Below are 10,514 nucleotides of genomic sequence, written 5' to 3'. Positions count from 1 at the left end.
TGCTGCTAACATAATGTCAAACGTCATAGACGGGCTAACGTAAATTAGCGTAGATGTTATGGTAATACTTTACTTTACAGCAAAACATACAAACAGCATAAAACAATATACAGGTCCATTTTCTCTGCTATGTGGGAGCAACAAATATTAGTGAAGATTGAGTGAGGACTTTCTCTGAGACAAGGTACCATTTTATAAGAACAGTGAGAGTTTTTTTTTTTTTTATGTACATAAGCAGGAACGCAAATGAGCCATATGGAACCGAATGTGAATGTTTGTCATGATGCTAAAAAGAAAAACAATCAGTAAACGGAACACTGAGTTCCTATTGGGCCACTGACCCTGCCATAAATCATCAGCTTTGTTTGCCTCTTTGGGAACATAAAATAAAAAAATAAATAATAATAACATGGCTGTTTTTTTTCTTAGGACAAATTTGCTGATAGTTTGTTTTGGGTGTTTGTCTTTTTCTTTGCAGTAGTGTTGCATGTTTTGGGGAAACAAGTTGAAATGCAGCAAAAGGGCCAACAGAGCGAAACATGGGGCGGGGGGGGGGGGGTGAGGGGGCTGGGGGGGGGACGAGGTGGTCTGTTGGAATGTAGCTAATTAAAGAAAGAAAATAATAATAATCTTTGCACACACAACATGTTTAAATGTGATTCTGGCTCCACCTGCAGCACAGACACAGCACTGCTTCCTCCCCTCACATTTAATGTTGTTTTCCCATCATTAAAAATAGATACAAGCATCTCGTATTTGTGTATGAAATGTGCTGTCTGCATTCCTCCACGCTAATAACAAACAAATGTCTCGCTGCTAATGACGACCCACTTTCAAGCGTAGAGACAAATGAACCAACTAGCTGGAAATGACTGCTTCAGATAAACAAGAAAAGTAACAAAAGAAGTCAGTTTAGAAAAGAAGAACAAAAGAACATTTAAATTACCTGGTGCTTTGTTAGGTACTCCTGAACCAATTACTAAGCCAATACAACTTATTTTTCTTTTTAAGATAGATAGATAGATAGATAGATAGATAGATAGATAGACAGACAGATAGATAGATAGATAGATAGATAGATAGGTAGGTAGGTAGATAGATAGATAGATAGATAGATAGATAGATAGATAGATAGATAGATAGATAGATAGATAGATAGATAGATAGATAGATAGATAGATAGATAGATAGATAGATAGATAGATAGATAGATAGATAGACTTAGATGACTTTTAGTGTAACACACTCAATAACATTTTGTTTGAATTCAGTGAGTTAGTTAGTTGGTTAGTTAGTAAAACATCAGTGAGTTTACATAGTTAATCAGTTTGTCCGTTCTTTGTTAGGCAATCAGTTAGCCAGTCAGTCAGTCATTCATTTACTTAGATAACTAAATGTTTGATCATGTAGTCAGTTGGGGTCAGTCACTAAGTTAGTTTACCGGCCATCAAAGAAATAGTTAGTTAGTTAGTTAGTTAGTTAGTTAGTTGGTTAGTTGGTTGGTTAGTTCGTTAGTACAACATCAGTGAGTTTACTTAGTTAATCAGTTTGTCCGTTCTTTGTTAGGCAATCAGTCAGTCATTCATTTACTTAGATAACTAAATGTTTGACCATATAGTCAGTTGGGGTCAGTCACTAAGTTAGTTTACCGGACATCAAACAATTAGTTAGTTAGTTAGTTAGTTAGTTAGTTAGTTAGTTAGTTAGTTAGTTAGTTAGTTAGTTAGTTAGTTAGTTAGTTAGTTAGTTAGTTAGTTAGTTAGTTAGTTAGTTAGTGAGCAAATATCACATCAACCAGGGTAAAATCAATATTTTAATTGGCTATAATTGCTGCCTGCATGCTTCACCTGTGATAGAATTTTGACATGTGTTTTTGGTTTGTATTTTTGAATCACTGCAGGTGGATAATTAAGTTTTGCTTTTATTTCATGTTAGTTTTGTATTATTTGTATTGGAACCTTTAATCAAGTGTCTCTTTTCAGAATTCTAAATGATTTTCTTACATGAAGAAGTAGCACTACGCTCTCTTGAAGGCAGTTAATTGATTTCCTAAATACAACACACTATAGTTTCTTATAAAAACAGAACAAAACAATACAGGCAGTGTTGTCCTCACTTCAAATGTCAAAAGGTTTGCTTTTTCTGTGGGGGGACGGTTCAAATGGCTATTTGAGTATTTAAGCTAGCTGACACCCGGTCTCAACTAAAAGACCTACGTCATGTGCAACTTTATAAAAAAGGAAAAAACAAAAACACGTGTAAATCACAGAGCGAAAGCGACTCGGCCACCAGAGTGGAATTGTTTGGAAAAGTGACCACAGACCACATGTGACCAGCAATCACGTGCCATTGTGTCGTGTGTGTGTGTCTTGATTGTGCTTCAATAGCCACTGATTGATTGCCGCCAGCACCCAACACAACAACAGGAAAAAATTGCATTCTCAGACACAAAGCAAATGCAAAAACAGCACGCAAGGTGCCTTTTATGTTTGGCAATAATAACCAGCTTTGTGTAATTGTGCTCTTTATTGTTTGTACTGACGTTTGAAACACCAGGGCAAAGAGCAGCTTCTCATTTGTGGACCATGTTTGCATCAATGACATCATTGTGGTAAGACATAAAGTAGATGCGAGAACAAAATTGAACTTTTTTGCACAATATGATTGGCTGCTTGTAGAGTTCAGAGAGGGGAGGGGTGAGCAGTTACTCATAGAGAAAACACATGGGCTATAACCAAAAATTCTCGTCAAATTTGTCATCGCGGGGAAAAAAAATTCGGACGAAAATTAACTAAAATAGAAGCCATTCATTGAGACGATAACGAGAACTAAAATTGACTGACAATTTCGTCAATGACTAAAATGAAAATGAAAACAACACAGTGACGAAAATTCACAAAATCCAATCAGGAGGAATGAAACGCGGGTGGGAGAAAAGAACCACTTGGAAACTGCTCAGTGTTCACTACACTTTATTTAATGTTCAAACATGTTTACATTCATTGTGCAGCTGTAAAATTAATCTCAAGCAATTATGCAAATGTGTCTTGCATGTTAAACTACAGTCACAAATAGGTGTGTTATCATTTTCTGTATAAAAGTTGAAATGTTTGAAAGAAAATATCAACTAAACTGTCAATTTAGTCGACAAAAATTGCTATTTAATTTTGTGGATTAAAAGTAAAATACAATCAGATGACTAAATTATGACTAAAACTTTAATTAATTTTAGTCAAAAGATTATAACTAAAACTAAATAAAAATTTCTTGTCAAAATTAAACTCTGGTTATAACATGACATAGATTGCATTGCCACATGATCATAGAGCATACTTTAACAGCAATTTGTGTAACGTATACTTTTTGCAAGTATAGCACAGTATAAATCCACATTTGAAAGGTAAACCTGAGAGTTTAACATCACACTCCTAAGTTTGCAGGTTAAACACATGAATAAAAATGCAGCACTGATGAAGCCGCATACATAATCCTTAAACATCCCTGCAAGATTAGAGGTGGAGAAACGCAAAAGCAAGCTCATTTATTGAGCTAATGAGGCTGCAGGGGAAAAGAAGGAAAACTCACAAGCCGCCTCAATTGCTGTTAGGAAAATATTTGCTTTTATTTTTGCTCGAAACCAGAGGAACGGGGAAATGCATTGAAATGTGAATTTCACAACATTTAAAAGGAATATCTATGTACATTAGAAATGAATGACAATTTTAAAATGTGGCAGTCCAGTTGAACCTCGGGGGGAAGGTTGTTTTTTTTCACAGGTTGAGATGTGGAACCTCTCATTTCTGTCAGGCTAAAATCCAATTTCATGGCAAATGTACTGATTTTAAGGAGTCCAAAAAAGTGGCTTTTTGTAGTACAAGAGCTCAATTATTCCCGCTGAGATGCTTTCAGGCCTGCGAGGCCTGTTAGGAAAAGTGTGATGAGAGCTCATTTTTCATGCTTTTAAACGGCTTGTCCACCTCATAAACACAATAAATTGACCTCAGCACATGGCTGACACCCACAGCGTACGCGCACGTACACGCACACGCGCGCACACATACAGAAAGGGGAGAGAGGGATCTGGTGATCTCGCTGGTCTCAGAGCGCCGTCTTGTGTTTAAAAACAGCAAGTGCACAACATTTGATCAATTAAAAACCTCCTTTACGGCATTTGGATTTTTATTACTCTTTTACATGACAAAAAAACGTGTATTAAAACTTCTTTTTTTTTATTATCAATGAATACAAGTATCAAACAAATACGATTATATGAACCAGGAAGTAGCCTGAAAACAAATAGGGATTGTAGGAATTTTTCTTTCACTATTGTTGAATATATATATTTTTCGTTTTACCACGTTATAACTATTGCATATGCAGCTCTGGAAAAGGAGACTGCAATTGTCAGTTTCTCCACTTTTGCTATTTATACATGTGTTTGGCTAAAATTAATATTTCTGTTTTCTTATATAAATGACTGAGAATATAACAGCTAAATTCCAATATTGTTATTTAGATAATTTACTTTCAGAGCATGAAAAATACCCCCCCCCCCCCCCAAAATAAAAAGTAATGAGTGAGTTTCTTTCCCTCCAGAGGTCTAATTGATTATTAAAAAATAGATATATACTTTGGCATTTCAAGCCAATTTCAGATTCACATTCTACTTCTTTACATATGGACTAAGAGTTGAATCAGTACTTTTACCAGTCATTTTTTTCCCCACAAGTACGTGTACTTCTAGATAAGAACAGTGTCACTACTTTTACCACCTTTGAAGTACATCCAGTGACATCTACTGCCTCATCCTTGTCAGCGCACACTTACTGAAACACTGCAATGACAATGTCACGATAACACACTTCACGCTCATCCGGGCAATCTGCTGCCAGCTTCGATGACACGGATATCCAGGCCTTTTTTCCCCCGCATGTAGATGTGAGGTGAGCAGATTAGGGGGATGGTAAGAAATCAGGGTGGTAGCGGTGTAGTGTGGGAGGGGGCTTTATTGGGGTCCAGTTTAGTTCCAGCAGTTACAATTGTATCCACGGGATTTCTATGACAAAGCCGAGCAGGCGTGACCTTGGGGCCCCCGAGATTGGGGTGGCGCGCCGGGGCACCCCCTTTTCTCGTGAAAGGTCACCGTCCATCATGCCCGTGCCGCTTAATCATGTTGATACAATCGTGCCTGAGGCTAATCGGATATAATGAGCGCACGCAGGATGAACTGACAGTGAACTGATGATTTTGGAATCAGAGTTTCTTGATCTCACCCTGTTGTTCTGATTATTATTCGTACAAAGGATCCAATAGCTATGATTGGAATCACATACAGGATAGCTGCACCTTGACTTTTGAGTGACCTGAGTTAGTTAGTTTTTCAAAATACAAGTTGTTGCTCGGCCATCTTTGGCTTTGACATGCCAGCAAAAAAGATAAGATAAAATTGCTTCAGGGTGGCAATGAAGTCAGTCGGCCTAAGTCACTTCACAGCCAGTAGCAGGTTGGCAGCTAGTCAATAAATCTCCAATGAAGAGACTTCAAGCTGTTTATTTCCACTCTCAGTTGAAGTTTCCTTGTAAACAAAACAAAACAAAGATGTGCATTCTAAAACAACAGCATAGAATTGCCTCTGCTAACTTAATGCTGTCATACAATGCAAAACGGCAGACACAGGCTAACGACTAGCATCGATAACGCAGTACAGTACACTTACAAACCTTTAACTGATAATGATAGCAACACATGTAGACAGACAATATAGCAATACTAGCAGGCATTTATTCTTTATCCTTTGCAGATGGAGTTATTTCCTGAGTCACTTGCTGTGAAACTGTTCATTTGTGTCTGTATTACACCTCCTCGTTGAAATAATAGCGTTACCATTCATTCCAATGGATAAAGATGATTTCAAATAAGAGCGTTTTGAGTGATGAGCGTGGTCATGAAACAGATTAAACTCAAAAGTCAAGGTGCTACTATGTACATTTGTAGTGACCGAAATAAAGGGAACGAGCGCGATTGACGGGGGATAAGGAGTTAGAACCGAACCCTGCTGCAGAACAGCGAAAATCTGCAAATAATTGACGCCCACCCAAAATGTTTGCAATTATCGTCACACGATAGAAGCAAAGTAGTTTTTTTCCTATTAGACGAGGCTGTGGTCTGACTAAATGACGCGCTTCCGCTTAGGTCAACATGAAGGTGGCACCAGATGGTAGCAAGGCGATATTTTCCTATTAGACATAGCACTGGCCTGAGTAGTGAATCGTGAGTAGATTTGTTGTCCATTCAGATCAACATGTTTTTCATTTCATTGTTTTATATTCCAATTTTGTATAGTATTGAATTGATGGTTTGTATAATTGTGGTGTGACAGTGGTGGTATTAAGATTCAGTTGGGCAAGTCTGAAGGTCCAGGTATCAAACCACTGGAAAATGTAATACTTTCAACCTTAGTCAATTGTTTATTCAGTCAGCAAAAAAACTATTCTGTAAAACCTAATGTAACTAAACAATTAATCATGACACTGTGATGTGTGTATCTCGTTTATTGGGTTTGATTTTCTTTTTGAGAGTCATTGATTAACAGGCCTCGTTTGGTCGTGTGGATTGAAGCCAGCCATTGAGCAATATATTCCGCATAGTTTTTAAATCTTCCCCTCAAGCGCTCCCGCAGCTCTCGGAGGATTTTGGAAGGAAATCCTGATGAAGAGAGTGGAATAAAAAGCATCCCGGTAACGCGTTTCCTCTGACTGCATGCCATTGCTTACTAATCACCACTCGTACAAATGGAGCATAATAGAGCGCTTATGAAAGATCCACGACCAGTAAAACATCGCAGGGTCATGTTAATTGCTGTTCATGTAAATTAAGGTCCACTCTGATCTTTACTCATTTTTAAACACTTCTGACAATGTGTTTTTTTTTTGTCACTATTTTTCGTTCTGTTCAATTGCCTTTTGGAAGTGTGTAAGCGCCCTCAAGGGTTGCGTGAAATGCAAAAATGTTTTGTCTTCATAAAATAACAAGGTTAATGGCTCTAAACTGGATTTAGAATTTTTTGGGTGGGGGTGCGCCAACTCTGTGGTGTATGTTAGTTAAAAGGTTGGCACGTGGCTTAAAAACTGCGGGATGAGCTCGATAAATCCGTGACACCTGTCGACCAGTTCCTAAACCCTCCTGTTATGTTGCGGGTCAAATTGACCCATTCACCCTCCATTCTTCTGCCTCATTAAGTTCACAACAAACACAATGTATCCACTCACACAAACAATGTTCAATTTTTCTCTTTTCCCTTTTTTGATTGTTAAACATGCAGCGAATCACACTGACCCATGAACACAATCACACGTGCATAATTTCCTAGGGTTTGGCACACAAACAAATGTGTTTATTTCTATTTTTATGGTAAAAATGCATCAGGTCACACTGACCCAAGAACACAACCACACACATACAATTTACTTCAATTTAGCACACAAACATGTTTATTGTGAGATTATTTTTCTTTTTTTGGGATGGATAAACAACATGCAGTGGGTCGATATGACCCATGAGTGCAGACACACAACAGACCCCAATTTAAATTTTTTTTTTTTGGGGGGGGGGGGGGGGTATGTGACGGGTAGGTAGGTGGATGACTGTACACGCGGATAGATTGCAATCAACCTGCAAGGTTCCACTGCATTATTCCCAAAAATAAATGCTCAGAATTCAAGTAATATATGTTGAATAATCTATGCAACATAATTGATTATCATATCAGCATTGATCCAGCTAGATACCTCTACCTTTGCACTTAGGCTGTAATAAATCTGCATTGCCTTGCAATAAAAGTACACTTACAAACATTTACAACACTCTACACGATCCAAAACGACAGTCGTGTGCTTTCAATTATCTGCCTGAGCTTTAGCTGCTATGCATTAAATGTAATCAGGGCCTCTTCGAGCCTCCACGCCTTGCGTTGACCCACCCCCGAGGCCTTTCCGCGGAGCAGCCGTCGCAATTAAAATGGAAATGCGCGGATGTAAAAGTTGAAACATCAGCTCGTCCCTGCGGGGTGAGTCAATGCAGCAGTGAGTATGAGTCAAGTGTTGGGGGTCACATTAGTCAGTCGTGTCCCCTTGACTGTTGGGGGGGGGGAAACGGCCCCGGATACTAGTTTCACCCATCAGCATGAAATTGGGTGGACATGTCTATCATAACAGAACGCAGCAATAAATCTCCGGGCAAATGCTTTGGCCTGTACCATATTAGAAAGTTAGAAAAAACAAATAATCAACATGAACTTGGGCGGGAAATGTCTAAATAAAAGGACATACCAAAAAGTCTAACAGTCCATATCCGAAATGGAAAAGGAAGTCGTAAATTTTAGCTTGAAGCAGACAAATGATGATTTATGGAGCGGTATGACAATCTTTTCTTTAAAGTATAATCCAACAGCCAATCTGGTCGACCTCCATTTTGTTTGGACTTGGGAACATTTCTACCCATAGGAAATAAGTGAAAAAATACAATTTCCCTTACGCATCGCCACCGTGTACACCTGAATAAAATACTATGCGGACGGCCGAATAGCTTTATCCAGAGTTGAGCTAGCTCAATTTGAACTGTACATTAAAAAAAAAAATCGAATTAAGTAAATTCTTCTTTACTTGGTCGAGTGTTGCGCATCCAATGACATGAAAGTTGGGCCATCAAACTCTTCTGTATTCCCGCCAGCCAAGTATGCAGACGCGATGACATAACATGTCGTAGCTGAGTGGCCCGCTTGCTTCTGGAAAAATGTGAACTGAGGAGAAGGATGAGAAGGCCTGGAGTACTTTTGGATGCTTTTACAGCTATTAACAAGGCTTTTGAATGTGTGTCACATCGTGTACAATGGACGACCGTAAGATCACAATGCACTGATACTGTGTGTGAACTGCAAGTACAAAAACAAAAACATCAGGGCCAGAGATGCCTTCTATGCTGGTCTTAACATTATCAAAAGCACTGACCTACATTTCCACCCTAAATTACAATATTTGTTACATGAAATTGAATATACAATATATTTATTATCAATAGTCTATTCTGTTTATTGGCTGCATTTCTACCAATACGCATTTGTGAATGTCAGTTTTTTTGTGTGTTTTTTTTGTTTTGTTTTTGTTCAATGACATTTCAGCCTCCATGTGTTGCCATGTCAATTTTATCTGCCTTCACAAATTCTGGCCCAAGGAACTAAAACTAAATTAGCAATGGCACTGTTTCTTTTACCAATCCGATTTTGATTGCATGCTCCAGGGCCCACAATAACGTCAGCGTTTCTCTATCCTCTGATTGGTTGGGGAGAGCAAAATTGTTACTGTACAAGCCAAGATCGACTGGCAAAACACAAAACCAAAAAAAGTATACGGAACATCGGCTGTAATTTAAATTTTAACAAGTAAGACAATTCGAACAGAGACGTGGTGGAAATTAAAAAAAAAAAAACATTACAATTTTTTTTTTATATCCTGTAATTTGTAATAAATTACATTTGAGTATAAAAATCTGTTGTCTACATAAATGCATAAAACAATTGTATAATATAATACATATGCTAAGTACTACAACATTTTTGATTGATGATTTAAAATGCGAGCTAGATTTTTTTTCCCCCCAGATTTTTTTTCTTCCACTTGTCTGCAATGTTTTTCTGCGGTTTCTGGCAAGGCTGGTAAAAACCAATACAGATACAGCATGCATTTTTTATTTTATTTTGTAGCATACAAGTTTAATTTGTGTGCGTGTGACCATGGTAACCTATCTGCCCTCTCTGAAGCTCAAAAACATAAACATACACAGAAAAACAAAAAAATGAAAAGACTAAGATAAAATAAAAATAAAAAATAATAATAAAAATACAGCAAACAAGATAGGCTTCATCTCTAGAAAGGCTAACAAGTCAATCAGTCAATCAGCCTGTCAATCAGCCTAATGGGGAACGTAAGGAGGAGAGCTTATTTGGTATAATTTAGAGTAATATTAATTGGGCATTGCTTTGCATTTGAAATGACAGCTATTTTCTTTTAAGAGTTAACAGTAATAACTAGTTTTAACGTAATAACGATGAAGGACGAAGGTGAAATTATTCCTGGATTTATTCTACTCATGAATTTTCCTATTGAATGCATTTAGAAAAAGAAAAATACATAAATATTTGGGAGTATACAGTATACCTGAGTGCAACCCCAAATATAACGATTTTTGCCATCATTTCAGTTCTACCATCCTGTCATGTTTACAAACATTCTGAAATGGTCTTCATACTGATAAGGGAGTAGAGAATGCCTGCATCACTTCCCACCCAACACTTGTTTGCTAACTACTGAGCCACAAGACTAAAGTAGCCAAAGAATTAAACAGAAAAACGGGTAACTGGCATGGACATGAAGAATCTTTTGTTCTCACTGTTTTAATTGATCTATTAGCGCGCACGCGCAGTGTGGGCCTCGGCAGTCGTGCTCGGTCCCGCGTGCACG

Source organism: Vanacampus margaritifer, chromosome 9, assembly GCF_051991255.1.
Source record: "Vanacampus margaritifer isolate UIUO_Vmar chromosome 9, RoL_Vmar_1.0, whole genome shotgun sequence".
In the NCBI taxonomy this organism is placed as follows: Eukaryota; Metazoa; Chordata; class Actinopteri; order Syngnathiformes; family Syngnathidae; genus Vanacampus; species Vanacampus margaritifer.
This window is presented reverse-complemented; position numbering follows the sequence as displayed.